This window comes from Stegodyphus dumicola, chromosome 5 (assembly GCF_044657685.1).
Source record: "Stegodyphus dumicola isolate Sdum_Otavi_A_Nest chromosome 5, ASM4465768v1".
NCBI lineage: Eukaryota > Metazoa > Arthropoda > Arachnida > Araneae > Eresidae > Stegodyphus > Stegodyphus dumicola.
In genome coordinates this window covers 130,309,667-130,328,006 of record NC_140772.1, presented here as the reverse complement: position 1 = coordinate 130,328,006, position 18,340 = coordinate 130,309,667, and the positions used below count along the sequence as shown (strand labels likewise).

General features: G+C 38.0%; 1 protein-coding gene across 2 annotated transcripts in view; it reads right to left on the bottom strand.

Moving 5' to 3' along the window:
- LOC118191544 (xylosyltransferase Oxt-like) overlaps positions 1-18,340 on the bottom strand; it is a 142,657-nt gene that overhangs the window by 42,250 nt on the left and 82,067 nt on the right. The window lies entirely within an intron of this gene.

Sequence of the window (18,340 nt, the reverse complement as noted above, 5' to 3'; positions counted from 1 at the left end):
AAAAAAAAAAATGTTTAGGCATCGCTGCATGAGTCATTACTCAAGTTATCATATGCTGAAAAGCATGCTGTGATGGAAGCAAAATATTATAAATAATGATTCGCCAGGTTGGCACCAGGAATATAAAATAGTAGTGTAAAATCAACGATGTTTCTACATAGAATGTTTCAGTTTGAGATGTATGCCAAGAGCGAAGTTACCTATCACACAAATTTATGCTAAAATAATTGTTTCTTCAATAACAAGGTATTTTATTTAATGCCGAAGTGAAATTAAGAATCGTAACTCTCATGTTTTATTGTGGGAGGGAAAAAAAATCAAGTACGCATGCATAAAGCATACAAAAAAAATCTGATGTGCACCCCACATGACTTCCTTGCATGGATTATTAAATAAGACGCATTTTTTCTTGCATTTCATTTAAACTTATTGGATTGAATTAAATCTACTTTGCCAATAGTGCATAAACCACAATAGAATAAATGCACTCTTTAAAATTCACTATGTTTGTTTAGACACCATGGCACTAGGTTCACTTATCAGTGTTATATTTCGTTCATATTATAACTCAGAATGCACAAAATTTATATCGTTTGAAGAATTATCTAATTGTTGCCACATGTTCTATTCAATTGCTATAATAAATCTAGAATGTATTGCATTTTAAGATTAAATATGCTAAAACTGAAGAAGAATCTTACTAAACGTTTTTCTTATCCATGCTTTTAACGCAAGCTATATGACAAGGTCAATAACAAATCGTTCAACTGAGCTTCTCAAAGTAGAAGTTGAAGAACATTCTGAGATGTTACCAAACAAATATATAAAATAAAAAAAAAATTACAGTACCTTGTTTTTTCTTTTGTAACATAAATAACTTCAACACTTCCCCTTGGTTAAAAAAAAAAAAAAAAAAAAAAAAAAAACACTTTTAAATTAGAGTTCTAAATTAATCATAGTTCATACTAGTCCAATGTTTTCAGATAGCATCAAGAGTCTTGGCTCGTGCAAGGGTTTGGTGAACAAATCTGCAACTTGAACTTCTGTTGAAATCTGCTGCACATTGATTTTACCTTCCAGACGTACGAAAAAATGTTTTAGACTGTTAGACTGTTTTAGACTTCAAGTATGAAAAAATGTTTTAGATTTATACGCTTGGTCCTGCGATGAAGCTCAGGGTTCTGAGCTAGTCTTACTGCAGCACTGTTGTCTACATAGATGGCTGACACTTGTTTCAAGGAAGAAATACCAATAATCAGTCTAAGCCAAATGACCTCTTTTGCAGCTTCATTTGCTACAACTATCTCAGCTTCTGCAGTTGATGTTGCAACCATGGCTTGGCATTGGCTCAACCAAGATATTGCTTCACCTGCATACAAAAATATTACTCCACTAGTTGATCTGCCTGTTTGAATACATCCACCAAAGTCAGCATCACTAAAACATTCTAAAATTCCTGGTTTATAGCCTGATTTATAAAAAATGCATTTTTGGAGTTTGCAATGTATCTAAATACACGCTTAACCTTGATCCAGTCTTCTTTAGAGGGATTTTCTAAATTACGTGACAAAGCACTAATAGAGTATGCCAAGTCAGGTCTTGTCCCCATCATCAAATGCATCAATGCTCCCACAGCTTCACGGAAAGGGATATCTGTTTCATTAACGTCTGTGTAAACAAACTACTTTATCTTTCAAAATGGGTGTATGAACTGGTCTGTAGTCACTCATGCCAAAAAGCTGAAGGATCTTTGTGGCATATGCTTCTTGCCCTATCTTAATACTTCCATCTTCAAGAGGCTGTATTTCTAGTCCTAAGAAATATGAAGCTGGCTTGCTGGTGATTTTAAACTTTAACTTCAACTGGTCTATAAAGTTTCTGGAATCTTCTTCATCAGTAGCAGTGATCAGTCCATCATCCACGTACAGTGCTATGAGGAGCTTCTTACCGTTTTTTCTCGAATGAATAGGCATAGGTCTGCTTCACTGACCTTAAACCCAAGGTCCATCAGGAATTTTCTGAAACATTTATGCCAGCATCGAGGAGCTTGTTTTAGCTTATACAAGCTTTTCTTGAATCTGTATACTTTATTGGCACCACCGTTATATCCTTCAGGCTGATTCATATAGATTGTTTCCTCTAGATCACCATACAAGAAGGCAGTCGAAACATCAAATTGCATAAGATGCATATTCTCACTAGCTGCAATGCTTATGAGTGAACGCACAGTTCCTAGCTTTGTGACTGGAATGAAGGTCTGATCATAATCAATACCTTGTCTCTGACTGAAGCCCTTAATCACAAGTCTTGCTTTGTGCTCATCCACGGTGTAATCTGGATTTTTCTTGATTTGAAAGACCCATTTGCAAAGAAGAGCTTTTGCTTCATCTGGAAGAGTTTCTGGTGTCCAGGTGTCCTTTTCCTTCAAGGAGCTAATTTCGGAATCCATGACCTTTTCGCAGAAATCCTATTCTTTACAATTAATGGCTTCTTTGTATGACTGTAGTTCATATACATCACACATAAAAACTTCAGATGCCATCACATAATCTTTAAAACGTTTAGGCCTTTTTATTGCACTACGCTTTCTTAAGTTCATAGCAGGTGATTCTTTTTCATCTTTATTTTCATTTTCAGAACTTGTTTGATCTTCTGAATCTTCTTGATCTTGCTTCCCCTCATTTTCAGTATCTTGTGAGCAGATAACAGTACTGCTTTCTTTCATCCAGATGCAATATCGTTCATTTCTATCGTGTCCTAGTAGGTAGCCCTTTATGGCTTTCTTATCCATTTTTCTGTGTCTTTGATCTCATATGTGAGTAAAACAGGTGGATCCAACTATACGCATATGTCTTATTCTAGGTTTTTGTCCCATCCAAGATTCGTAACGACTTACATTTGATAATGAACTTTTCCCTGTTCTGTTTAAAATATAGACATATGTACTAATAAATCCAGCCTATAATGATCAAAATTAACTTCAAAATTAGAATTCTTTAAACTTCTTGCCATTTCTACCAAGGTTCTGTTTTCTCGCTCACTCCCACCATTTTGCTGAGGGGTATAAGGGGCAGTTAATCTTTGAAGAATTCCCTTGGTTGATTTTTTAATGCCACAAAACCTCAAGGGTTATTATGCGCCAGATAAATGGTGAATGAAATTCAAGATGCAAAACACAGTGTATCAAGTGAATTGATGAAATGGACCTGAGATACTGATGAAGGCATGGAGAAATGACTTGAATTGTCCAGGCACTCTAGCAACAGGTAGATCAGGATAAAAGGGAAATAACTTGAAATCATATGGTAAAAAGGGATGTCTTTTAAAAAACTTATGACGCTGATGTGGGGATTTCTTCCAATGAGATGAAGGCATGGAGAAATGACTGAGAAATGCTCTAGCAACAGGTAGAGCAGGATAAAATGTAATTCAAATCATATGGTAAAAAGAGATGTCTTAAAAATCTTATGAGGTTGATGTGAGGGTTTCTTCCAATGAAATCTGTTAAGATAACATTCGTAGAGTTAAAATAAAATTCACGTTTCTGACTAAAAGCAGGACAGCAGGTTAAAATGTGATTGACTGAAATGGGAACGTTGCAAGTGCACAAATAGGCTCATTATCCCCTTTCAAGAGATACTGATGTGTCAGTCTGCAATGACCAATTCATAGGCGAGTCAGTAGTACATCCTCCTTTCGATTCCCTCTCGACTCCCAGTACTCCAAATTGGGTTTTACCTGCCTTAATTTGATCAGAGTTTGGCATTCCCACAGTTCTTGCCACCTGGACAAGATCTTTGCTCTGATGTAATTCCGTATGTCTGTAAAAGGGACATCATTTTCTGAGGTAATATCAGCAGATTTTGCTGCGATATCGGCGAGTTCATTGTCTTTGATGCCAGCATGTTCAGGCACCCAGCAGTATGCAATATGATAACCTGCGTTTCTCAAATGGAGGTGTGCCTTTAAAATTTCTAGGATCAAAGGGTGGCTGGTATTTGTATTTATTGATTCAAGAGCACTCGGAGAGTCAGAGTAGATAATAAACTTCCTGCTATTTTGCCTAGAGATAAAGATTAAGGAATTCAAAATGGCAAAAGTTTCCGCAGTAAAGACAGATGCAGCCTTATGAAGCTCTTTATTTCTTTATCACAAACAAAAGCTGCCCCGACATGATCATGATTCTTTAAGCCATCAGTAAAAATTGCTTTGTAGTTAGAATAACTGCTTCTATGCTGTAGGAAAATTTGTTGATATTGGATATCATTGGTATTGCTCTTCTTTAGTTCTCCAAAAATGTTAAGTAGGTGAATGTTCACTTCTTGCCAGGGAGCAATACCGAAAAGGTCAAAATTTTTGGGATGCAGATCATTTAGGTTGAATTCTTCAATCAGTGAATGAATGCGAAGATCAAAAGGTGGGATACATGAAGGACGGGCTTGGTAAAGACGCCAGTGCTGATCAGATGTCATGAGTCGGACAGGATGTTCGGCCTGTGACATGAATATAATGAAGACCAATGGACAACTGCTTGCATCTGAATTCTAAAGATGGTTCAAAACAGATGACATATAAACTTTGTTCTGAAGGCTCCACAGCAAATCCGTAGCGCTTGGTGGTGGACTGGAACCAATTTCAGTAGCACAGAAGGTCTTGCTGATCCATAGATAACACAGCCATAGTCAAGTTTGGAACGGATTAAAGCTCTATAAAGCTCTATAAATGCGGAGCACAGAACAATGCTCTGCTCCCCATGCAGTATTGGCCAGGACTTTCAGTATGTTGAGAGCTTTAGCACATCTTTTCTTTAGATTTAAGATATGCAGAAGGAAAGTGAGCTTTCTGTAAAATATAACTCCTAAGAATTTTGCTTCTGGCTCAATGCGGATCAAAGAGCCGTCAAGATGCAGCTCTGGATCAAGATGTAGATTTCTTTTGCGACAGAAGTGCATGCAGACTGTCTTCTGGCTAGAAAATTTAAAACCATTGTAGTTGGACCACTTTATGACTCTATTTAGAGCAATTTGTAGTTGTCTCTTAATGTATCTCATATCTTGTGGTAGTGGTAGTAGTAGTTTTATGGCGCAAAGCTCAATAGGCCATATGCGCCAAACACAGGATTCTTTTTTTAACATACAAACTAAAGGAACAAAAAATATAAAGACAACAGCACACTTTTAAAATCGAGGCAAGTAAAAAGATATTTAAATGATGGGATGAAAATGCTGATTATAACTTTGATAATGAGAGATGCAGTATAGATATAAAATCCTAAAACATCTGATTAATTAAAATTCCAACATAAAATCTCAGGACAAAAATCAAATTAAATAATAGAAACCTGTTTCCTTGAGGTAGTGAAACAAATTATTATTGACCTCTCTTCCGATTAAACGGTCGAGAGGCAGGTCGCAGCTATTAAAATACTTCTCACGAAGATTATTAAAATATGAACATTCAATTAAAATGTGATAAACTGAAAGACAAACATTACAAGTTGCACAAATAGGCTCGTTCTCAGCTTTCAGAAGGTAGTTATGTGTCACTCTACTGTGACCAATTCTAAGGCGAGTCAAAAGAACTTCCTCCCTGCGATTGCTAGTAGTATCCCAATGCTCTATTTTAGGCTTCACCCTTCTCAACTTGTTATGAAGTTGAAGGTCCCAAAGTTGCTGCCATTTCTTTCGGATCTTCTCTTTTATGACACAACGGATATCTTTAAAAGGGATGAGGCGGCCGGACATTTCAACAGCAGATTTCGCTGCGATGTCCGCCAGCTCATTGCTTTTTATTCCTGTATGTCCGGGGACCCAGCAGTACAGAAGTTCAAATCCACGACATGTCAATTTAATATTCAACTTGAGAACATCCACTATCACAGGATTCTCAGTGCTAGAAAAGGATTCTAAAGCTTTCAATGCACTGTAGGAGTCCGTATATACAATGAATTTTCGATGGTGCAGAGTTGAGATGTACAAAAGCGCATAATATATGGCAGTCAGTTCGGAGGTTAAGACAGAGGAAGCGTCGTGTAAACGTCTGCCTTCCATGTGGTCACCAATTATACATGACATGCCAACATGGCAAGCTGACTTAGAGCCATCCGTATATATGGGAACATAACTCCTGTAACTCTGCCTGTGATCAGCAAAAATTTGTCTGTAGATGCTCTCATCAGTAGTTGTTTTTCTGTAATTGTGGAAAATGTCAAGAAGGTGGATTTGTGCATTTTCCCAAGGTGAAATTTCAAAATGCTGTACTGCCTGTGGGGAAATATCAAACAGGGAGAATTCTTCAATGAGGGGACGAACTCTAACAGGAAAAGAAGGCACACAGGATGGATGTGCCTCAAATAAAAGGTCACAGCTATTTTCACATATACACAAGTTATAAGGATGGTCAGGTTGAGATAAAATATTAAAATAGCGTAAAAGAGACAACTCCTCACGCCTCAAACAGAGTGATGGCTCGTGACAGTCAACATAAAGGCTCTGCACAGGAGATGTCCTGAAGGCTCCAGAACAAATCCGCAGAGCCTGATGATGAACAGGATCTAGTTTTAACAACACTGAAGACCGGGCAGATCCGTAAACAACTGAGCCGTAGTCCAGTTTAGAGCGAATTAGAGCTCTGTAAATGCGAAGCATGGAGCAACGCTCTGCACCCCAGGAGGTGTTCGCCAGGACTTTTAAGATATTTAGAACTTTGGTACACTTTTTTCTCAAGTTTAAGACATGATGAAGGAAAGTCAATTTTCGGTCGAACATCACCCCTAAAAATTTTACTTCAGGTGCAACTGGAATTACAGACCCATTGAGGTATAATTCCGGCTCAGGATGGAGACCTCACTTTTTACAAAAATGCACGCACACAGTCTTCTGTTTCGAAAACGTAAATCCTTGTCTTTTTGCCCATTCCTGGATCCTGTTCAAAGCGATCTGGAGCTGTCTCTCTACATGTCTCATATCCACACCTCTACAGCTAATTTGTAGATCATCAACATATAAAGAACCTGAAATGGTGGGAGGAAGTTGTTTTAATACAGAATTTATTTTTAGGCTGAAAAGAGTTACACTGAGTACACAGCCTTGAGGCACACCCTCTTGTTCAAAAACATCAGACAAAACAGAGCCTATCCTTACTTGAAAAGTTCTAGCGTTCAGGAAATTCTGAATGAAAATTGGTAGGTTGCCGCGCAAGCCACTCTCGTGAAGATCGCGAATTATACCGTATCTCCATGCCTTATCATAGGCTTTCTCTATATCGAAGAAAATTGAGACAAGGTGATTTCTTCTTACAAAAGCTTTTCGAATGGATGTCTCTAAGAGGAGCATATTATCTACGGTTGTTCTCCCCTTTCGAAAACCACTTTGATAAGGCGATATAATATTATTCTTTTCCAAGAAGTAGACTAGGCGGCTGTTTACCATCTTTTCAAACAGTTTGCAAACACAGCTGGTAAGGGCAATTGGCCGATAGTTCGAGGGATTCCTCGGGTCTTTCCCTGGCTTCGCAATAGGAATGACAATAGCTCTCCTCCATGCACTGGGAAATGTACGCTCCTTCCACACTCTATTGTAAAGTGTGAGAAGGGCACTCAGTGACTTATAGGACAGATGCTTTAGCATTTCATAATACACGCCATCCAGACCCGGACAAGACCTATGTGTCTGCAACAAAGCTCTCTTTAGTTCAACCATAGTAAAGTCTCAATTGTACGGCTCAAAGTTGGAAGAGTTGAAAGCGATGGGATTTTTCTCAGAGCGTTGCTTGATAGAAAGAAATGCAGGTGAGTAATTTCGGCTGGAAGAAACGGCAGCAAATGTCTCACCAATTGTATTTGCAATTTCTTCTATGGAGCTAATCACTCGGCCATCTTTTTCCAGAAAGGAAAGTGAGTGGTCTTTGTACATTCCGCATGCTTTTCGAACTCTTTCCCAAACCCGCTTACTAGGCGTAGAGGATGTTATTGAGGACACATATGAAAACCAGGAATCCCTCTGGCTCTGCCTTCTTACTTTCCGTGCATTTGCTTTGGCTCTTTTAAAAACTATGATGTTTCGCAGAGTAGGATATCTACGAAAAATACCCCATGCTTTTTTCTGTTTTTTCAGTGCTTCATGACAGTCGCGATTCCACCACGGTTTCGAATATTTTAGTGTTTTTCCTGATGTTCTAGGAATCGAAAGCATAGCTGCCTGAATAATAGTATTAGTAACAGCTTCAACAGCGTCATCGATATGCACACCTTCTACCATTTCCTCTGTCAGCTCTGCAACGGAAGAGAAGAGTTCCCAGTCTGCCCTGTCCAGGATAAAACGAGGGACTCTCGACACGGGGTTTGCTCCTCTTCGTGCAAGAGACACAAAAATAGGATAATGATCGCTGTTGTACAGGTCATTTCCGACACTAAAAGTGCAAAATGGCAACAGAGATGGTGAACAGATGGCAAGATCGAGAGCGTGGAATGTCCTTGAAGGCTCATGGAAGTACGTATCTTGCCCATTATTTAGGAGACAAAGGCTATGATCTTCGATCATCTGCTCTATTTGTCTTCCTCGGCAATTTGTATCTTTACTTCCCCAGAGTGGACTATGGCCGTTAAAATCTCCTATTATGATAAAAGGCTCAGGCAGCTGCTCTATTAGATTATTTAAATCTTGCTGATAAATGTGCTCATTTGGAGGCAAATACAAAGAAGCAAATGAAACAACAATATCAAAATTTATTTGAGTAGCGACAACTTGGAGGGATGTCGTCAAAGGAAGTACATTTGAGGGATAATCCAGTGAGGAGAGGAGACCTACTCCTCCACTGGCACGCTCACCTGCAAGGTTATCCTTCCTGACGAAAGAAAACCTCCGAAGTTTTGCATGGTGTTCTGGTTTCAGATTTGTTTCCTGTATTGCTAAGCACACAGGATGGTACGCATTTATTATAGATTTGATGTCAAGCAAATTTCGGTGGAAACCGCGACAGTTCCATGACATGAGGGTGGCCATTATGAATGGTTTTTGTTTTTCCTGTGCTGTTCTTTTGTTTTTCGTGGAAGTAGATGCCTGGGAAATTCCAGACCCTCTTCCACTTCCATAAAGTCTGAATCCGCAGATTCAGAAATCATGTCATCAAGAGAGCTATTGCTGCGACTTCTATTTTTATTTGATATTTTTTGTGTGGCAGTTTTCGGCTTACTTTGAATAACTGTTTCTTTCTTTTGTACTATATGGGTTGCATTTTCTTTTTTCTTGTTGGATGTAGACGGTTGGGTTTTATTTGGTAGGGTCTGTGTGCCTATTGATGTTTGGGTGGCAACTGTATGATATGATTTAACAGCACTGGCGTATGATGAATTTGGTCGAAGCTGTGTGCTCTGGACTAGTCTTCTGGCTTCGGCGTAAGAGATGTTCCTAGTAACTTTTGTAGTCTGGATTTCTTTTTCCGATTTCCATTTTGGGCACAAGCGAGAAAATGCTGGGTGGTCACCCTTGCAATTTATACACAAAGGCGCAGCGGTACAATTATCAGAATCGTGGCCAATCTGTGAGCATCGGGCGCATGTGAGGCTGCCACGACAAGACGTCTTAGAATGGCCGAAACGCTGGCATTGGAAACATCGCATAGGGTTTGGAATATAAGGTCTTACAGGAATATTTAGATATCCGGCCTTAATATTCTTAGGCAGATCAGGCGTGTTGAAGGTAAGGATCACGTGTTTCGTGTCTATCAACTTACCTTCTTTACGCATCTTGATCCGCCTTACACCGCAGACATTTTGTTCAGATAACTCAGAAGCAATCTCTTCTTCAGAAACATACAGAAGGTCGAATTCTGAGATTACACCACGACAATAGTTCAGTGACTTATGGGGTGTTACAGTGACATTCGCTTGCCCAAGTTTAGTAATCTGAAGTAAAGAAGCAGACTGGGTGGCTGAGTTTGTATCAATAAGCAAGTCTCCGGAGCGGAGACGCTTTATGTTTCTCGGCTCACCAATACAAGACTGGATGTATTTATTTATTACGAAAGGAGACATCTTATGCATTTCGCCAGAAGGACTAGAGATGACTAGGAAACGGGGACTATTGTGATGATTTTTTTTATTTGCATCTGTCCGTAATTTTTTTGCAGAATTTTCAGAACTAGGTTGAGTGACAGGTTGAGTGACTGGTTTAGTACTAGACGTTTCAGAACTAGGTTGAATGATTGGTTTATTAGTAGATGTTTCAGAACTAGGTTGAGTGACTGGTTTAGTAGTAGATGTTTCAGAACTAGGTTGAGAGACTGGAGTGACTTGAGTAACTGGAGTGATCTCGAAATCTTTAATTAAATATATGTGTGAAGAAGCCATATTGAAGAGAAGAAAGATTCGGGTCCGACGGCCCCGCCCACCACGGAGCCCTACAAGGGAACACAGATTCCTGTGTTAGGGCTAGCCGGACCTATACGCAAACTGAAGCCCCACAGTCGGCATTCCCGAAAGCAGGTACTCCCGAGAGCTTGACCCCAAGCCACTGACACAAGGACTAGTGACCAGCCGATTGACACCCGTGAGGACGACTAAGGTGCCTCCCGTTTAGCTGAAGCAGAGGCCAAAGCAGTGTGTTGGGGACAGTACCTCGCCCCTCAACTACCAGGACCCTCCTTTCCAGCGACACAGGTCTCCACGCATGGCAAACACGTGGGCAGTTTTCTCGCCACTCGAAAACTAGAAACAAGGTCTGTTCCAGCCTCTCGTGACGAGCCCCAAACTCCGTAGAGAGAAACCACAAGGGAGAAGGGAAGGGAAAAAGATCCAGCCAAGAGGAGAGGAGACGGAAAAGAGGATAGATCACTGGGGCTCCAGGATCGTGACACCCATCTCACCAAGAAGATGATCCCCTGAAGGGCTAGGGTACCTCGGGATTGCCACACCCGTACTCACAAAAGTGAGCCCCCTGAGGGATATCTCATATCTTGACCTTGACAATAGATCATCAGATCATCAACGAACCATACACTGTGGGAGGAAGTTCTCTTAAAATGGAATTAATTTTCAGGCTGAAAAGAGTGACACTGAGCACTGAACCTTGTGGTACACCTTCTTGTTGTACAAATACTTGAGAAAGCAACGAACTAATCTTGACTTAGAAGGTACAGTCCTTCAAAAAGTTTTGAATAAAGATGAGTAAATTACCTCGCAATCCAGTGCTGTAAAGGTCATGAAGAGGTCCAAGCCGCCAATTTCTATCGTACGCCTTTTCCATGTCAAAGAAGATTGAAATCACATGATTTCTTTTCACAAATGCATGGCGTACTGCGGTTTCTAAAAACAGGGCATTATCAAGTGAAGATCTTCCCTTATGGAAACCACTTTGGTAAGGTGATAGGCAATGATTAGTCTCCAGATAGTAGGTGAGACGGTGATTTACCATTTTTTCCATAATCTTGCAAAGGCAGGTAGTGAGCGCAATGGGGCGATAATTTAAAGGATTTTTCGGGTCCTTGCCAGGTTTTACTATAGGGATAACAAAGGCCCTACACCAGGCAGTAAGAAAAATTTGTTCCTTCCAAATCTTATTATAAAGAGCAAGAAGGACAACTAGAGATTCATAGGGCAGGTGCTTTATTATCAAATAACTTATGCCATCAGGACCAGGGCAAGTCCTATCAGTGCGAGATATTACATTTCTTAACTCCAACATGGCGAGATCTTCATTATAAGAATCTGCATTAGGATGGGAAAAGTCTATTTGAATCCTTTCCAAGTGCATCTTTGTGGGCAGAAACTCTTTTGAGCAATTGCTACTGCCAGATACAGCAGCAAATGTATCACCTAAATCATTGGCAATTTCTTCTCTAGAGCTTATCAACTTTCCATCTTTTTCTAGAACAGAAAAGGAGTAATCATTATAAAGTCCAGAGGATTTGCGGACTCTTTCCGAAACCTGTTTGCTAGACATTGAGGAGGTAATAGTGGACACATAGGCTGCTTATGATTTTCTCTGACTTTGCCGCCTCACTTTTCTTGCATTCGCCTTAGCTTTTTTAAAGGCAAGAAGATTTCCCAGTGTTGGATAACGGCAGAAGATACGTCAAGCTTTCTTTTGCTCTCTCAAAGTTTTATGGCAATCATTGTTCCACCAGGATTTAGGAAACTTTGTCAAGGACTTCGGAATACAGAGTTCAGCTGCTTGTACAATAGTATCAGAGATCATTTTTACTGCTGTATTAATGTCCACATCATTGACCATTTCTTCAGTCAGCACAGCACAAGGTTGAAAAAGATCCCAATCAGCTTTATCGTAAAGTAAGCATGGTTGTCTTGAGATCTTTGAATTTCCTGTAATATTTACAATCACCTGGAAGTGATCACTATCATAGAGATTCTCCCTTACACTGAAAGAGCAGAAAGGTAGTAGAGATGGAGAACAAAAAACCAGACCAATTGCATGAAATGTTCTAGTCGATTGATGAAAGTAAGTGTATTCTCCATTATTAAGGAGACAAACAGAGTGATCTTCCATTAATTGTTCAATCTGCCAGGCCCTTGAATTAGTGTCCCTACTTCCCCATAATATACTATGGGCATTGAAGTCACCTAAAAGCAATACAAATTCTTGGAGCTGCTCTGTTATTCTGTCCAACTCTCGCTGATCAATATGCTTGTGTAGGGGTAAATAAATGGTGCATAGAGATTGAAAAGTGTAAATTAATCTGAACCGCCACAGCTTGAAGGGAGGTCGTCAAAGGGAGAGCAATGTATGGGTGATTGTGGGAAGTGATAAGGCCCACACCACCACAGCACAATCCCCAGATGGATTGTCCTTTCTTACTGTTGTATATCTCTGTATCTTAGCATGTCTGCTTGGTTTTAACAAGGTCTCCTGAAGCTCAAGGCAGGCAGGTTGATGCATGTTTATTAAATCCTTGATGTTATCCAGGTTTTGACGAAAACCCCGCCAATTCCACGAAATAAATGTACTCATTATAGATGCTTGTTTTGGCAGTGTTGGTGTTTTGACTTTCAAGGTAAAAGGTGTTTCGGAAGGGATAACCCTTCTTCAACGTCCATTTCGTCTAAGCGTACCTGAGCTCATGCTTGCAATGGAACTTTGACTGGGGGTCCTGTGATTTTGCTAATTTTTCTCTTTGATACCATCTCTATCTTTGTTCTGTTGGACATCCTGTTTTCCTTTGGACGCAGTCACCGGTGTACTACTTTTAACATCAGGTTTTTTCCCCTGATTTTTAGTTTCTAGGATCTTCTGGTTACTAGTTCTTTTTTCTGTGTGGTTATTGTGATTTGCGTTGATACTGATCTGAATGATTTTGTTGCGGGTGCATAAGATTTATTAGATAGCTGATTAGATATAGCTGATTAGATAGTACAAGTCTTTTGGCTTCTGCAAATATCTTTTACGTAACTTTAATGTTTTGAATTTGTTCAGACACGATCTTGAAAAAGCTGGATGATTGCCTTTACAGTTTATACACAAGGAGGCAGCAGAGCAGCCTTCACTGGCATGGCCTACGATGGAACATCGAGTGCAGGTGAGGCTACCGCAACAAGAGGTCTTTCCATCTCCAAAGCACTGACATTGAAAGCAACACATTGGATTCGCTATATATAGCCTGACTGAACAGTTTAGGTATCCAGCTTTGATGTTTTTAGGCAGGTTAGGAGACTTGAAAATAAGTATGACATGTTTAGTGAGAATGAGTTACCTTCTTTCCGTATTTTGACCCTACGAGCACCACACACGTTTTGATCTGCCAACTCTTTAACAAACTCCTCTTCAGTTACTGACAGTAAGTCTATTTCAAAGATTACTTCTTGAAACGAATTTAGACTGTTATGTGGCTTAACTACAATGGTTGCTTGTCCTAATTTAGTTAGTTTCAAAAGACTATTAGACTGCTTTCCAGACACAGTTTCTATCAAAAGGTCTCCAGATCGAAGTCTCTTAATATTTTTCAGTTCTCCTACAGAAGATAAAAGATGTTTGTTGATTAGAAAGGGTGACATTTTTAATTCTTCAGAGCTGATTATAATTAAGAAACGTGGACAAAGTACATCTGATGCAGTGCTTTCTATGTCGCTTCTTAGTCTTTTAGTCACAGTCGGAGTATCGGGTACATTGTTGGAGCAGGAAGGTATCATAGCATTCATATTTAAATGGAGAAAGATTCGGGTCGTACCGCCCCACTCACCATGGAGCCCAACAAGGGGATGCAAAGAATTCCCTTTTGTCTTAGAATAAGCCTAACATTTTCATTATCAAACTGACCACCATTGTCACTTAACAACTTTTAGATGGTATGTCTTAAGTTTTTCCCATGTGCTAGCATATTTTCAACTGCTTCTGCAACTTCTGATTTATGGCAAAGGAAAAACACATACCTAAATTTGGTGAAATGATCCTTGAGGACTACAAAATAATGATACCTTTTGAAGGATTTGTCAAATGGTCCGCAAACATCCATTTAGAAGTTCTCTGGGCTTTGTTGCCAAATTTTAAATGATGTGTTTTCCCATATATACAGGATTCACAGAGTTGACTGTCTAGTTTAACCCTGACACCCATCTATTCTTCAAGGACATTCTTAATATGACGTTTGTCGTGGTGACCCCAGCACTCATGGTATAACTGCAGAGTTGAATCACTTGTGAGAGCTATGTTGACTTCTACTGGGTTATTCGGAACAAGTACTTTCATATGAATTTTATACAGACCACCACTTATGCTTCTTGTACCATAGATTACAACTTCATTATTGATTTTCAACTAACATTCTTCTGCAGTTGATTCAAATCTACTATTTTTGTTTTTATCTTGAGCAGCCAGTACGAAGAATAAGTTCTTACTAATACCTGGAACAAACCAAACTTCTTTAAGTTCTTTGAATTGTTTTTCTCCTTTTATTGTCATAATCTTCAAAGTTCCTTTACCTACAGCTGGTAGTATTTTGCCATTTGCAGCAGGAATTCCATGTGGTGTTTCAAATTTTTCAAATTCTGTGAAGTAATCACTATTATTGGTAATGTGCTTTGAAGCACCATTATTCAGAAACCAGTCATAGCAATTCTTTTCAGATGAGAAAGCTTCTTTGTCTAGAGCTAGTAAGGACATATTTGCTATAACACCATCTTTTCTTGAGACTATAATTTTGACTGGGCTTCGGTGGTCTTCCATCTTCTATCCATTTTCGACAAAATTTAATCCAATGTCCACTCTGGCAATAGTTGCATTTTCCTATCTGCTTTTTACCTTTGAAATTTCTTTTTATTTTGCTTGCTTTAGCTTCTAATGCATCTTGATTTTGGACATCACCTTTAGATTTTTCTTCTTTATATTCTCTTTCTTGAGGGCATAATTGAGTAGTTAACTCCTCAATTGTTCTTTTCTCTTCATTAAGAAGCAGCCAACTTGACTTAAAAGAACGATACTCTTAAGGTAGTGTGTCTAAAATTTTGCAAGTTAATAACATCTGAGGCAGTTGGGTTTCTTTCTTTGAAGACCTAAATTTAATTCATTCCAAAGATTCTTCAGTTTTGATAAATGGGCAGCCATACTATCATTCATTGTCCACTTACACTGGAAAAATTGTAGACAAATATTATATAATTGATTGTCATATGTTGCTTCAGAAAGTTTATGAAGTTCCAGCCATACCTCTCTAGCAGTATCAAACCTCATAATTTTCTGCATGGTTTCTTTTGTCATAGAATTTGTAAGCATCATCATGGCACAAGTGATGGCCTTTTTATATTGTGAAAGATAATCTGAGTATTTCTTCAAAGTTGCTTCAACAGCTCCTTCTGGTGGCTTATCTGGTTTAACTATTTTTCCTTCAGGAGGAGTCATTATATAGTAGTTTAAAGTGAAATTGATTCTATACTTCCACATCGGCCAATCCGATTCTCCATTTAATGGCTTCAACTGCAACTTTCCTACCTCCATTATTTACTCTTAGCGCTCTTCACTTTTAACGAAAAAAAACGATAAACACTTGAATATTTAGTCAACTTCAATCAAATACTTCCCTCTAGGGCTTCCTTTAAACAAAATATGATTTCAGGACTTGAATAAGGAGAAAAAACTTTTCCGTTCTTGCCAATCGCGTGGTTAGGGTTATCTCTTAACATTATAAAAACTTCTGCGTTAAAAATAAAACTCTACTATCACTTTTTTGCACGTAGCGTGCGTAAAACAAATAAACTATTGCATTTTAAGATTAAATATGCTAAAAATAAAGAAGAATCTTACTAAACGTTTTTCTAATCCATGCTTTTAATGCAAGTTATATGACAAGGTCAATAACAAATCGCTCAACTGAGCTTCTCAAAGTAGAAGTTGAAGTACATTCTGAGATGTTGCCAAACAAATATATAAAATAAAAAAAAAATTACAGTACCTTGTTTTTTCTTTTGTAACATAAATAACTTCAACAGAATGATGTATAAAAGAAATTAAGCAATCAAAACAAAAAAGAAACAGTTTTTCACAGACGATTCAGTATTTCTCATTCAATTAATTCAGTTTTCATTTCGCAACAAGGCAAAAATACACAAAAACTCAAAATATCTATATTAAAAATTACGAAATAAATCTTAAGCACTTATTTCCACGAAAAAATTCCAGAAAAGATTAAGCATGATTTAATTTGCAATAATAAATGAAGGCGTTATCTTTGTTGTTTTAAAGCTTACTCTCTAGATTGGCAAAAAATCTACTATTCTGCTGTTTCAAATGTAAACAAACAAATCCACCACATTGTTTAAAAATTAGGCTTAACCTCACTTAAAGAGCTTTTAAATTGTTGATAATTCTACACATATTGCTTGCAAATTTCCTAAAGGCATAAAAACCTTAACCGGAAGATAAGAACAACATAATTCAATAATTTTTAAAGCAAAAAATGCACAATTTACAAACATATAAGAGTAAAGAAACTGAGATCACTGGGCCGGGTTACAAAGTAGATATATATATAAATATATTTATATATGTTTGGTTCGACCGATTGTAACCAAAATACAAGGTGCACATCTACATGTTATAGCAGTCCTACAGGCAAAATTTCAACGTTCTGACGCTACTCGTTTTTGAGTTATGTGAGACACCATGAAAAATTCTCTTCAGAATTCATATTAAAGCAGTTTTAAATTTTTTTTGGAGGAAAAGTGTCTTTTATTCTGTCCTTACGTATAGATGTCACGCAAAAGCATCATTAAATTGCATTCGATAACGTCAAAATGGATATTTTAGTTGAAATAAGCTGCCTGAAACTTTTCACAATTACAATACTTCCTTTTTACTTCGTACAAAGAAGTAAAAAGGGTCTTAAAAAAAAGGTTGTTGGCGGCTTTGAGGTCTTAATTTCAGATCATTTCGGATATCGAACTTTGTACTGTATAATAAATTACAATTTCTCTTCAACAAAAAGAATGTAATTAAAAATAAAATTCTAGAGCTGAAGAACTTTACTATCACTAAAGCAGAAAAAGCAAGTAACAATCTCAACATTATTTGAAAGATCTGCTTTGTTTTATTTGATTAGCACAAAGCACACTATGACAATCTGCCTGAGGAGAGGGGTTCCTTCGTAAAGGACTTTCTAAGGAAAACTGGCTTGTATATGTGTTATACGTGGGAAAAACCATGAGAATGCACATGCAGCCAGCCCGTTCATCTGGAATCAAATCCAGGTCAGAACATTTAATGTTCAGAGATTTAACCGTTCGGCCGCTGGGCCCATTATTTAAAAGAAATTCACTTATTTACTTCTTTTTTATTTATTTATTTGCGAGATGACAAAGCGTGTTTTCCATGACTTGTTGTTGGTTGTATGGATAGATTCCAATTCCCCTTGATAAGTCTGGATCTTCCCATGAAAACTGTAATAATTCTTCTGTTTTGCATTTTAATTGATACAACGGTATCTTAATATATTCTGGTTATTATTATTTCCATAACAGAGCAATTTCTGAACTTTCTGAAAATGCTTTCTAATTGCCAATTTTTACTATAAAACTCTTTTACATTCTAAATTTCACTTCAAATTTCCTAGGAGATAACTTTCTTTAGTTTCTTTATAACTCTATTGAATTAAATAATATTTTTGCAGCAACCAAGTAAGATTTTACTTCTTAGTCCTTTTGAATAAATTTTGAAATTTTAAACAATTACACATAACAATCAATGGCAACAAAGACTTTCTGAATCTCACAGATTACTTAAGAAAGCTGGCAGAAATATATCTCAGTTTTAACAAAAAATTCAAAAAATCATGGGAATTCGTCAAAACAGAAATTCTACTCTTCAATTTTGAGACTCATGTTTGCACTCACTTAGAAATG